Below are 15,055 nucleotides of genomic sequence, written 5' to 3' on the forward strand. Positions count from 1 at the left end.
CTACAACTAAAAAAAATTCTTTAAAAAATAAAACAAAAAGACAAAATAGATACAAAAGAAGAAGTTATGAAATAAATATCTAATGAAGAACTTGTATCTGAATTCCATTAAAAACTTTCACAACTCGATAATAAGATAAACAACCCAATTTACAATGAAGAAAGGATTTGAACAGAAATTTCACCAAAGAAATGAGTAAATAATTCAATGCTCAACATCATCAATTATTAGAAAAATGCAAATTAAAACATGAGGTACCACTGTACACTCACTAGAGTACTTTTCAAATTAAAAAGACTCCACAAAAAGCTGTGATTAGGGCTGGGGTTGTGGCTCAGCGATAGATCACTCTCCTAGCCCAATCAAGGCCCTTGGTTCAAACCTCAGCACCACATAAAAATAAATAGATAAAAGTACTGTGTCCTACTACAACTAAAAAATAAATATTTTAAAAAAAACTGTGATTAAGATGTGGAGCAATCAGAACTCTCAAATGTTATTGGGGAAATGCAAAACAATCCAAGAACTTTGGGGAAAAGTTTGTTAATTTCTTTAAAAGTTAAACATAAACCCCACCACACACACACACAAAAAAAAACCCACCACAGAATCTAACAATTCCACTCCTGTGCATTTACCCCAAAGAAATAAAAAAAACACATGTTCACAGCAGTTCTATTTGAAATAGTCAAAAACTGGAAAGAACTCAAATGTCCATCAAGTGGTAAATGAATAAGTATTTACAGTATATCCAACAAATGAAATACTATTTAACAATAAGAAAGGAACAAATTTCTGATAACTGCAACAACACTGATGAATCTCCAAAGCATCATACAAAGTGGAAAAAAAAAAAGGCCAGTAGTCAGGCAGACGAATAACTATGAAAAGCATAGAAGATACTTTTGAGGAATACAAATCTTCCTGAATCATGTATCATCGTGATTGTAGCAGGAGTCAACAAATGACTATATCTGTCAAAATTCACCAAAGTGTATGCTTAAAATTAGGCAAATTTTACCTGAATCATGCTGACCAAAAGTGAGGAGGAGGAAGAATTTTTTTTCAAATCATTTGCAAAAGCTGTCACTTGTTCTATCTACTCACAAGGTAATTTCTCACCGAAATCTAATTGAGACACATACCAAATACACTTGAAAAAGCACAAACAGTATAATACATGGCGGGGACGGGGGAGCCCCAGACAAGAGAAAGCTTAGCAGAGCCATTGCAAAGAGACCATTTTAGAGCAAAAGTAGAACTCAAATAGAAGTTGAATAACAGAGTCAGTCTGGATTAGAAAAAGAGTCTTAGGACAAGAAAAATGATTTGTTTAAATATTTTTAGAATATTGAAATGGAAATTCATTTGCAGAGATGAGAAACTTATTTTTGGAAAAAGCCTTTGAATTTCTCGTGGACCCATATGAACTAGTTTGTGTGCTCATGACTTCTTAGGCCTGAAGAAAGCTGGAAATTCCACACTCACTTCTCTCTACAAGAGTCCTATTCCCACCACATGACTTTTCCCCATTTTAACACCACAAAGATATCTAATTAACTTCTGCCACATGCAGCTGGCACCAAAGCAAACCAAGCTGTGATGTAGCTGACCCAGAATTACTGATGAATGTTCAAAATAAACATGCTTTCAGCCAATCTGGAATGGTATATTTCTAAGAGGACAGAGAACTCTTAAAGTTAATTAACTCAAAAGGGACAAACTGTCCATCCAGTGGAAGTTTTTCAGTAATGAGTATCAGACCACAGATCTTCCTGCAGCTGAGCTTGTTTATGGTTCAAGGAGGCTGCTTCTGCACGTCTCATGGATATTTTCATGATTTTTGTTTTCACTGGCTTCTGGCTTCTTACAGTTATATAAACAGGCCAAAAAAGCAAAACACACATAAGAGCAATTTTAAACGAAAGATCCCACACTTCCCCCAAATGGCAAAAGCACCTACCTTTTTCCTTTTCCACATGTCAGAGCAGACAATAGAGGAGCAAAAGAGTAAGTTTGGGAGAATAGGAGAAGGCCTCATTAAAAAGCACAAACTTAATTTTTGTCATTTTGTAGTTGTATGGAAATTTTAATAAAGTGCTCTCTGTTGCAAAGTTTGATGATTCCCTTGTGTGAGCTATTCAAAAATGATATCAGACCCATATCTTAACCCTAAATTATGGAAGTACCAAAGCAAAGTTCTTGAAAGTACCTACTTGACTGCATGGCACAGATAATCAATGCCATGTTAGGAAAAGGTTTTTCTGTTGTTTTATTTGCCTGGATGCCTGTTTTTGTTTAAGTAGAATATTATCTTCTGAATGGGCTCTGACTGGTTCTAGGGGGCAGTACATCTCACATGGATCATTTTTGAGACAGTAGAAAGATCCTAGAACATATCACCTTCCTTTGAATTAATTGGCCACTTCTGCCTGACAGTGTTCTTGCTTCCTTAACAGAAGAGGGCCTACGAGTCAGTGAGGTAAGCTTCAGGAGTAGAAAGAGTACTTCCAATCCTGAGAACTAGCCTGGGTTGATGCTTCTGCTGCCCTACCTTCTGCTATCCTTCTGTTACCCTTCCCCCACTGTCTGTCTACCTGTGAAGTTTTTCCAACTTTATTCAATAAAGAGTCATTTGTGTCAAGGATCACTTTACAGGATAACAAGGTGGGTACTCATCTAAAAGGACACAATAACTACCATTTGTTAAGTACCCACTATTCATTGGGCACTGTGTTAATACTTACATGACATAACTCTACAATAACTCAACATGACAGTTTTATAGAGCAATACTTACAAGCACAGGTTCTAGAGTCAGACTACCTGAATTGGATTGTTTTTTGGTGGTGGGAGGGCAGCATCAAGAATTGAACTCGGGGGGCCCTCAGCCACTAAGCCACAGCCCTGCCCTATGTTGTATTTTATTTAAAGACAGGTCTCACTGAGTTGCTTAGTACCTCACTGTTGCTGAGGCTGGCTTTGAGCTCCCAATCCTCCTGCCTCAGACTCCTTAACTGCTGGGATTACAGGCATGTGCTACCACGCCCAGCCTGAATTAGAGTTTTTACTTTGCTACTTATAAGCTGAATGACACTGGAAAAGCTGCATAATCTTTGTTCCTTACTTTCCACATCTATCTATAAAATGAAAATAATGAGAAAATCTATTTCATAAACTTTCTCTGAAGGTGAAATGAAATACTCAGTAAATATCAGCATATATCATTTTTGCTTTACAGGTTAAAAAAAAACAACAAATTAAGGCCTAGAAAGCTTAAATGACTTGTCCAAGCTAGTTAAAATGAAGCAGAGTTCAAATACAGGCCTAACCTTAAAGTCAAAGTCCTCAACTGCTATACCACTATGACCCCCACACACAAAAAAAAAAAAATCTAAGAAAAAGACTTTCTCAAAAAATGTTCTGTAGAACTCTGATTTCATGAAATCACATACTTTTATCTCTCCTTTGGAGATTTGCACTACATATTAATATATTAAAACCTCCTTGAAGAAGTCTATTTAACTTCATTTATCCCCCAATGTTTCACAATTTGACAATTCCATAGATAATCAGAATTGCAGAAACATCATTTGCTAAAAACTCCAAGGAGTTAATCCATCTCAAGTAAAATGTAGGTAGTGTTGGCTAGGATTATGTCCAAGTGCCTAATTCCTACAATTAATATTTACACTAGGCATTGCCTAAAATCCTAGTATTTTAAGAAAGAGCAAAGTTTTTAAGTTGTTTACCAGAAAAAAAATAGCCTATGGAATTCAAATTTTAAAAATAAACAGAGTCAGGTACAAGAAATGACTTGGCCTATCCATTGGCATCAGAAACAAAATCTAATCTTCTGACTTAAACTAACTCTGTCTTCTATAGTAACAGTCTCCAAAATGAATTATGTGTGCACAGGGAAATCTGAAAAGGAAAAAATGTAATATCTATTTAGATGGTTTAATATGTTATAATTTCTGATTTTGCATATACATTATAATTAGTATCCTAATGTAAGTACACAATTTACAATTAAATATACAAATAAAAATTTATGAATATGCTCAAAATGATTTTACTAACATTATCAAAAAGTGTAGAGTCCAGGGCCTGGAGTTGTAACTCAGAGGTAGAGCACTTGTCTCATTTGTGTGAGGCACTGCATTTGATTCCCAGGATCACATATAAATAAACAAATAAAATAAAGGTCCATCAACAACTAAAAAAAATTTTTTTAAAGTGTAGAGTCCACTATTTCAGTCTCTAGATCTAAGAAGTAGCATGCCACTATGATAGAGGACAACAGAGGGCAGAGTAGAATAGAGTAGTTATGGTATGCCCCAGCAATGTCTTCCAAACCAAAGAATCAGATCCCCTTTTTAAAGATGAAGAAAGAAAAAAGAAATTCTCATGGACTTCCCTGAAGATAGAAATAAATTATTCTCATCATCATATTTCTTAAACATTTAAAAAACATAAAAACCAGCCTTTACCTAGAGTTCTTAAGCAACTCCAAAAACCAAACAAATTTGTAAGTTCAATAGAAACAAGTTAGGGAAAAACTCATAATATTTAAATTATCAGCAGCAACTTAACATGGCAGATGGTGCCATTTTATTAATAAATCACCACTTGTACTCTAACTATAACTAAGACTTGTGACACAAGTTATTCCTCAAAAAATTGGGAAACAAAAATTATTTTTCTTAGTTCATAGGGCTATTATTAATGAGCTAATATTTATAAACTGAACAGAATAGTAACTTAAACAAAGCAAGTAACCAATAAGTATTAACTTCACCATAATCATATCGTCGTCGTCATCATCATCATCATCATCATCATCATCATCAATCTGGAGAGACCTGTATGAATCACTCAATTACTCTACTATTTTTTTCTTTATATGAACTATTTTAAACTTTCATTCCTACAGCCTTCTCTGACATGATTTTGCCTTCATAGGCTCCAATCTAATTATACTGTCCATGTGTTAAGTCTGTCCCTGCTGTTTTCCCATGAACATGAAACAATTAAAGGAGTATAACTTGGCACCAACACAATCCCAATGCCAATAATATAGATAATAAAATCCCATAACAGAAGTGTTCATTCAGATGAATCAGAATGTATAACATTAGATTATTACTAAAATGAAACACATAGTTATAAAATTCTAGTAAAAAAAATCCTAGACACTTAAAAAAACATTCACACACACACACACACACACACACACACACACACACACACCTCTGTAGGAGTCATCAGAAATTTAGGGATACACTGCTCTACAAATATATTAAAAGAGATGAAAATTTGTTTTCTAGCTGAAAATGAGTTAGTTCTTCAAGTCTACTTTATACCACAAGAATATGTTCATGTTTTCTGGTTAACATTAATTAGCATTGCATTCCATGTCTATGTACAATCTATCTTCCTTACAAGAGAAAGAGTACTAAACATGGTGTTTAAAGTACAAGTTCAAATTTCTCTCTGACTGAATTAATAGCGGTGTGAATCTGGGTATGCCATCTGATTTCTAAATGGGTTTCTTCTTTGTTGAAATACTAAGAGAACCCACACAATAGAATTTTTTGAAGATTAAATGACACATACCTCTACATCCACAGATTGAACAAACCTCTGGGTGAAAATATTTTTAAACAATGTATCTGTGCTGAAAATATACACACTCCCTTGCCATTATTTCTTAATATAAGAATTATATACTTATATTAGGTATTATAAGTAATCTAGAGATGATTTAAAGTATACAGGATGATGTGCACAGGTTATATGCAAACATTACACTGTTTTTCTATAAGGAATTTGAGCATCTTCAAATTTTGGTATCTGCAGAAGGTCCTAAAACCAATTCCCATGGATATAGAGGAATGGATGTATATTCAAAGTATTTAGCCAACAGTGAAATATCATGTAAATACATTTTAGAAATACTAATGTAAAGTATTAATCTGACAAAAGCAAAAAAAGATAGGACATATCCTCTTCCTAAGAAGAGGATACTACCTAGGCATGCCACCACTAAATTATACATTTAAAATGCTCACAATTGTAAATTTTTTTCCAGGTTAACAACAATTTATGGAGGCCGAAGAAATATATTTCTGGAGTAATAAAAAATAATCAAATCTTACTAATGACATCTCACACAACTCACTTATTTCTGAAACTAAGATACTTCATCATTACAAATAGGAAAAGAAGAACTCAAACTATTCCTATTTGCTGATGGCATGATTCTATATTTAGAAGACCAGAAAACTTCTAGAACTCATAAATGAATTCCTAAAAGTATCAGGATATAAAATTAGCACCCATAAATCAATTGCATTCCTGCATGAGAGTGATGAATCACCTAAGAGAAATTAGGAAAACTATCTCATTCACAATAACCTCAAATAAATAAAATATTTGGGAATCATTCTAACAAAAGAGGTGAAGGACCTGTACAATGAAAACTACAGATCACCAAAGAAAGAAATTGAAGAAGACCTTAGAAATTGGAAAGATCTCCCCTGTTCTTAAATAGACAAAATTAATATCGTCAAAATGACCATACTACCAAAAGTGCTATACAGATTTAATGCAATTCCTATTAATATTCTGATGACATTCTTCATAGAAATAGAAAAAGCAGTCATGAGATTCACTTGGAAAAATAAGAGACCCAGGATAGCCAAAGCAATCCTCAGCAAGAAAAGTGAAACAGGTTGAGGTCTTCTTCCCAATGGAGCTTCTCTTAGAGCCACTCGTCACTGGAAATGCCTCATAGAGTAATTCTGTGGTTTTGCTTTGCTCATAGGACTTTTTTTTAGGTCTGTGGGAAGGAAGTACAAGACAAAAAGTATAAAAGACCTAATTTTTCTTTTTATCTTAGGTATCAGTATATCCCACACTTGCACTACTGAACGTGATAATAAGAATGGATATGATTTGAACTCACTGATGTTTAGAGAAGTGTCAGTACTTGAGAACCAGGCAGATCCATCTATACCCAAAGTATAAGGCTTTGTTTATATTGCTTCTGGCTATTTGTTTTCTCTTCTTTGGATCCTAAAGTCAATTACTGGAGAAAATTAAATCCCAAATATCCTAGGCAGAGAATTGTAAAATCATTATTATTCCATAATTAAAGTGGAAAAAGAACGGTGGCAAGGCTGTTGAAACAAGTAGATAACCTTAGTTCTTTTAAAAAGGTTTGAAAGTAATCTGTATGGAATTAAATACATTTAATGAAGATATAAAAATAAAGCTAAAAAAGCTAAAAAATAAAAATAAAAAGTGAAGCAAGGAGGCATCACAATACCAGACCTTAAATTATACTATAGAGCTACAGTAACAAAAAAGGCATGGCATTGGCACCAAAACAGACACAAAGACCAATGGCACAGAATAAAAGACACAGAGACAAACCCACAAATTCGGTTCCCATACTAGACAAAAGTGCCAAAAAAGAAAGGCTCTTCAACAAATGGTGCTGGGAAAACTGGAAATCCACAATGTAGTAGAATGAAATTAGATCCCTCTCTCTCACTCTGCAAAAAGCTCAATTCAAAGAGTATCAAGGACCTAGGCATTAGACCAGAGACCCTGAACCTACTAGAAGAAATTGTAGGCCCAGGTCTCCATAATGTCAGCTTAGGAACCAAATTCCTCAACATGACTCCGAAAGTACAAGAAGTAAAATCAAGAATCAATAAATGGGATTGTATCAAATTAAAATGGATTTGTATCAAACTAAAATGCTAAAATGTTTCTTTACAGCAAAGGAAACAATCAAGAACATGAAGAGAGAAGCCTACAGAATGAGAGAAAATCTTTGCCATCTGCACTTCAGATAGAACATTAATCTCCAGGATATATAAAGAACTCAATAAACTTCACACCAAAAAAAACCCAAATAACCCAATAAATAGTGAGCAAAAAAAAAAAACTGAACAGGTGCTTCACAGAAATACAAATGGTCAACAAATATATTTTTAAAAAAACGTTCAACATCTCTAGCAATTACAGAAATCCAAATTCAAACTACACAGATTTCATCTCACTCCAGGCAGAATGACAATTATAAGAATACAAGTAACAATAAATTTTGGCAAGAATGTGGGGGAAAAGTTACACCACACATTGTCAGTAGGAAAGCAAATTGTTGCAACCACTCTGGCAAACAGTATGGAGAGTCTTCAGAAAACTTGGGATGGAATCACTATTTGATCCAGTTATACCATGTCTCGGTATACACACAAAGGACTTAAAATCAGTATACCACCATGACACAGCCACCTCAATGTTCAATGAAGCTCAATTCATACTTTTCAGCAGATGAATGGATAAAGAAAATGTGGTATATCTTCACAAGGGCATACTCAGCCACAAAGAAGAATGAAATTATGGCATTTGCCAGTATGTTAAATGAAATAAGCCAATCCCCAAAAAAACTAAAGGCCAAATGTTCTTTCTGATTTGTGAATGCTGACTCATGATGGGGGTTGGGGGGAAGTGGACACTCACCAGATTTGAGAAGGGAGATGGAAGGTAATGGGAAGAAGTGAGAGGAGATGGGAATGGGAAAGACAGTAGAATGAATCAGACATAACTTTCCCATGTTCATATATGAATACACAACCAGTGTAACTCCACATCATGTACAACCACGAGAATGGGAAGTTATACTCCATGTATGTGTGATATGTCAAAATACATTCTACTGCCATGTATAACTAAAGAATAAAGAAAAAGAAAATATATACCTGATCATTAAAAGGTGAGAAATAACTTTCAGGGTTCTATAAATATTTAAATGAAACAAATGATATTAAACCTTTAGCACAGTATCTGGTACACAGAAAGTACTAAAAATATCAGTTCCACTGTGTAGTTTTAAGGTCCTTATTTTTCATAAATTATAGATCCATCTATTAATCAAAAGTATCAACTATCCACTATATGGTTCAGCATTTTTATTTTTTTTTATATACGTATGTATTTATTTATTTTTTTTTATTGGTCGTTCATAACATTACATAGTTCTTAATACATCATATTACACGGTTGATTCACGTGGATTATGAACTCCCGCTTTTACCCCGTATACAAATTGCTGTATCACATCAGTTTCCCTTCCATTGATTGACATATTGCCCTTCTAGTGTCTGATGTATTCTGCTGTCTGTCCTATTCTCTACTATCCCCCCTCCCCTCCCCTCCCCTCCCCTCCCCTCCCCTTTTCTCTCTCTACCCCTTCTACTGTAAATCATTTCTTCCATTTGTATTATCTTGTCTTGCCCCTCCTTTCCTCTTATATGACATTTTGTATAACCCTGAGGATCGCCTTCCATTTCCATGCAATTTCCCTTCTCACTCCCTTTCCCTCCCACCTCTCATCCCTATTTAATGTAAATCTTCTTCTCAAGCTCTTCGTCCCTACCCTGTCCTTGTTTACTCCCCTTATATCAAAGGAGTCATTTGGTATTTGTTTTTTAAAGATTGACTAGCTTCACTTAGCATAATCTGCTCTAATGCCATCCATTTCCCTCCAAATTCTATGATTTTGTCATTTTTTAATGCAGAGTAATACTCCATAGTATATAAATGCCACATTTTTTTTATCCATTCATCTATTGAAGGGCATCTAGGCTGGTTCCACAGTCTTGCTATCGTGAATTGAGCTGCTATGAACATCGATGTAGCAGTGTCCCTGTAGCATGCTCTTGTTAGGGCTTTAGGGAATAGACCGAGAAGGGGAATAGCTGGGTCAAATGGTGGTTCCATTCCCAGCTTTCCAAGAAATCTCCATACTGCTTTCCAAATTGGCTGCACCAATTTTCAGTCCCACCAGCAATGAACAAGAGTGCCCTTTTCCCCGCATCCTCTCCAGCACTTATTGTTGTTTGACTTCCTAATGGCTGCCAGTCTTACTGGAGTGAGATGGTATCTTAGGGTAGTTTTGATTTGCATTTCTCTGACTGCTAGCAAAAGTTAACTCAAAATGGATCAAGAGCTTGATATTAAATCAGAGACATGGCATCTGATAGAAGAAAAAGTTGGTTATGATCTACACGCTGTGGGATCGGGCTCCAAATTCCTCAATAGGACACCCATAGCGCCAGAGTTAACAAATAGAATCAACAAATGGGACTTACTCAAACTAAAAAGTTTTTTCTCAGCAAAAGAAACAATAAGAGAGAGAAACAGGGAGCCTACATCCTGGGAACAAATCTTTACTCCACACACTTCAGATAGAGCCCTAATAACCAGAATATACAAAGAACTCAAAAAATTAGACAATAAGATAACAAATAACCCAATCAATAAATGGGCAAAGGACCTGAACAGACACTTCTCAGAGGAGGACATACAATCAATCAATAAGTACATGAAAAAATGGTTCAGCATTTTTAGAGGATGGGGTATGGAAGAAATAAAAGATGTGGATTCTATTTTCATAGTGCTTACAATTTAGGAGCCAAAAACAGTTACAGGGAACAACACTTTCAACCCCTAACATATACATTTAATAAAATTTAGCATTTTATAATATTGTTATGATTGAAACCTTTTTTATATTATTGTGGTGAAAACACTTAACATCAGAGCTACCTTATAAACAAATTTAAGTATAGAATACTATGTTGTTAGCTATATGTACAATGTTGTACAGCAGATCTCTAGAACCTTGAATCAGAGAGCATAAATAAAATTTTATTCTGAATAGCACTTCCTATTTTGCCCTTCCTCCCAGTCCCTGATACCCTGCTTCTATGACTTTAACTATTTTAAATACCTTGTCAGTAAAATCTTTAAATATTGTTCTGTGACTGGTTTATTACTCTTAGCATAATATACTCCATGTTCATCCATGTTATCACATATGGTAGAACTTCCTCCTTTTTAAGACTGAATAATATTTAATTATATGTATACACTACATTTTCTTTACCCACTCATCAATCAATGGATACTAAGGTTGTTTCCACATCTTGACTATTGTGAATACTGTTACAAAGAACATGATATTGCAAATTTTTCTTCAGATCTTGATTTCAATTTTCTTGGATAAGTACCAAGGATGTTTTGGATAAATACCCTGGATAAAAATCCAGGATTGCTGGATCATATGGTGTTTTATTTGTAATTTTTTAAGGAGTCTTCCTATTTCCCCTAAAGACTACACCATCTTTCATTCCCACCAACAGTGTAGTGTTACAATTCTGCTACATCCTTACCAACACTCATTATCATCTTTTTATAGTAGTCATTATAACAGGTATGATCTGATAGCTCATCATGGTTTAATTTTCACTTCCCTGATGTTGAATATCTTTTCATGTACTTGGCCATAAGTACATTTTCTTTGATAATATGTCTATGCACGACTTCTACCAATTTTTTTAATCAAGTTATTTGGTTTTTTGCTTTTGAGTTTAAGGAGTTTCTTTTATGTTTTAGATACTATTCCCTTCTCAGATATATGATTTACAAATATTTTCTCCACTTCCATAGGTTGCCACTTCATGATGTTGTATCATTTTTGTGCAGGAAATTTTGTTTGATGTAGGCACATTTGTCTAAGTTTCATTTTGTTGCTTATACTTTCTGTAGTGTAACAAAGAAATCATTGCCAAAATCAATGTCATAGAGATTTTACCCTATGTTTTATTCTATAAATAATACAGTTTCAGGTATTAGATGTAAGTCTGCAGTACATTTTGAGTTGATTTTTGTGTACAGTTTAAGATAAGGATATAATACCATTCTTTTGTATATGGCCATCCAGTTTTCCAACAGTCTGCTGAAAAAAGAAATTAGGAAGGGCTGGGGTCATATCTCAGTGGTAGAGCACTTGCCTCACATGTGTGAGGCACTGGGTTCAGTCCTCAGCACCACATAAAAACAAATAAAATAAAGGCATTGTGTCCATCCTCAACTAAAAATATTAAAAGAAAGAAATTAGGAAAACTAAGTCCATTCACAGTAACCTCAAAAAAAGTATAATACTTGGGAATTAATCTAATGAAAGATGTCAAGGACCTCTACAATGAAAATTACAGAACACTAAAGAAAAAAAACTGAAGGAAACCTTGGAAGATGAAAAGATCTCCCATGTTCTTGCATAAGCCAAACCAATATTATTAAAATGGCCATACTACTGAAAGCATTATACAGATTCACTGTAATCCCATCAAATTACCAATGACATTCTTTACAGAACTAGAAAAAGCAATTCTAAAATTCATTTAAAAAAAAAGAGACCTAGACTAGCCAAAGCAATCCTGAGGGAAAAAAAATTAAATTGATGCTTTAGACATCACACAGAATGTTACTGGCACCAAAACAGACACAATGACCAATAGAACAGAATAGAAAACACAGAAATAAATCCACATAAATACAAATATCTGATACTAGACAAAGGTGCCAAGAACATTCATTAGGGAAGAAAGAGATAGCCTTTTTAATTAATAGTACAGGGAAAACTAGAAATCTATATGTACAAGAATGAAACTTGACTTCTATCTCTCATCCTGAACAAAAGTCAACCTAAAATATATCAAACTGGAATTAGACCTGAAACTCTACAACTACTATAAGAAAATGTAGGCCTATCATTCCAATATATTGATACAGGAACCAACTTCTGTAACAAGAATCCTAAAGCATAAGAAATAAAATTTAAAAATCAATAAGTGAGATGGAATCAAATTAAAAAGCTTTTGCACAGCAAAGGAAACAATTAAGAACATGAAGAGAGGCCATACAGAATGGGAGATCTTTGCCACCTGTTTCTCAGATACTGCAATCATATCCACAATATATAAAAAATTCAAAACACTTGACACACAAAAAATAACCCAATAATAAATGGGTGAAAGAATTAAACAGATACTTCTCAAAAGAAGAAGTACAAGTGAACCACAAATATATGAAAAAAATGTTCAACACCTCTAGCAATCAAGGAAATGCAAATCAAAATTACACTGAAGCTGGGCACATGACACATGTCTGTAATCCCAGCAGCTCAGGAGGCTGAATCAGGAGAATCCTGAGTTCAAAGCCAGCCTCAGCAAAAGAGAGGCACTAAGCAACTCAGTGAGACCCCTGACTCTAAATAAAATACAAAATAGGGCTGGGGATGTGGCTCAGTGGCCAAGTGCCCCTGAATTCAATCCCTGGTACCCTCCCCCCCCCAAAAAAAAAACCTCAAAAAACAAAAGAAACAACTACACTGAGATTTCATCTCACTCCAGTCAGAATGGCAATTACCAAAAATACAAATAATGGTAAGTGTTGGCAAGAATGTGGGGGGGAAAGGTACACTAACTAATACATGGTTGGTAAGACTGCAAATTAGTGCAACCACTCTGGAAAGCAGTATGGAGATTCCTCAAAAAACTAGAAATGGAACCACCATATAATACAGTTATACCACTCCTTAGTATATATCCAAAAGATCTAAAATCAGCATACTACAGTAATGCAGCCACATCAATGTTTATAGCAGCACGATTCACAAATGCCAAGATATAGAACCAATTAAGGTGTCCTTCTACAGGTGAATAGATAAAGAAAATGTGGTATGTATACACAATGAAATATTACTTAGCCATAAAGAATAATGAAATTATGGAACTTTCTGGTATATTAAATAAGCCAGACTCAGAAAGCCAAAGGTTGAATGTTTTCTCTACTGTGTGGTTTTGTCACATATGGCCTTTATTGTGTTAAGGTACATTCCTTCTACAGGAAAGAAAATAATCAACAGAGTGAAAAGAGAGGCTACATAATAGGAGAAATTATTTACAAACCATACATACATCTGATTGGGGTTAAATATCTAAAATATATAAGTAACTCAATTCAGAAGCAAGGAAATAGCACAATTTAAAAACAGGGAAAATACCTGAATAGTCATTTCTGAAGACATACAAATGTCCAGTAAGAACATGAAAAAATGTTCATCATAACTGATAATCAGAAAAATGTAATTTAAAACCCACAGTGAAATCACACCTGCTGGAAAAACTATTTCCAATCACAAAGATGAGAGCTGCCAAGAATGATGGTGCATGCCGTACATAATCCCAGCAATTTGGAAGGCTGAAGCAAGAGGATCACAAGTTCAAGGACAACCTGGGCAACCTAGCAAAACTGTCTCAAAATAAAAAATAAAAAGGACAGGAATGTAGCTCAGTGGTAAAGCACCCCTGGATTCAATCCCCAGTACCTAAAACAACAACAAAAAGATGAGGGCCAGCAGTATAGCTCAGTGGTAAAACACTGGTCTAGCATGTGCAAGCCCCTGATTCAATTCCCAGTACCACCAAAAAAAAAAAAAAAAAAAAAAAAAGACACAAAGATAAGTGTTAGCAAGGATATGGAGACAAGGAAACCCTTGTACGTTGTTGGTGGGAATGTAAATTAGCATAGACGTATATATAAAACAATATAAAATGTCCTCAAAATATTAAAAATAGAACTATCATAAGAGCCAGTAATTCCACCACAGGGTATAAAGTAAAAGGAAATTAAATTAGTATATTGAAGAGACACCTGGACTCCTATGTTCATTATAGCATTATTCATAATAGTCAAGGTACAGACTCAACCTGAGTATACATCAATGGATAAATAAAAGAAAATGAGAGAGAGAGATATAGACATATAGATATATAGATATATATAAATATATCTCATATACATATACATGGATATTATTCAGCCTTAAAAAAAGAAGAAGAAAATCCTGTCATTTGTGATAACATGGATGAACCTAGAGGACACGGTATAAGTGAAATGAGCGAGATAAGAGAAGCAAATACAACATGATCTCATTTACAAGTGGAATCTAAAAATAGTTGAACTCATAGAAACAGAAAGCAGGAATTTGGTTACCAGGAGTGACATGAAGGGTAGTAGGGTGGGGAGATGTTGATCAAAAGATAGAAAATTTTGATTAGAATAAGAAAAAATTCAAAATATCTATCATACAAGATGACTATAGTCACTACCAATGTATTATACTCTTTAA

General features: G+C 34.4%; 1 protein-coding gene and 1 non-coding gene across 4 annotated transcripts in view; one reads left to right on the top strand and one right to left on the bottom strand.

Moving 5' to 3' along the window:
* Positions 1–15,055, bottom strand: part of Hpse2 (heparanase 2 (inactive)) — a 657,082-nt gene that overhangs the window by 616,629 nt on the left and 25,398 nt on the right. The gene's annotated exons all lie outside the window — the stretch shown is intronic.
* On the top strand, positions 6,737–6,870 carry LOC113187171 (small nucleolar RNA SNORA18). Its single transcript, XR_003301388.1, has one exon. It is a non-coding gene; the product is annotated as a small nucleolar RNA SNORA18 (small nucleolar RNA).

The sequence above is a fragment of the Urocitellus parryii genome, chromosome 5 (assembly GCF_045843805.1).
Source record: "Urocitellus parryii isolate mUroPar1 chromosome 5, mUroPar1.hap1, whole genome shotgun sequence".
NCBI classification, from domain to species: Eukaryota; Metazoa; Chordata; class Mammalia; order Rodentia; family Sciuridae; genus Urocitellus; species Urocitellus parryii.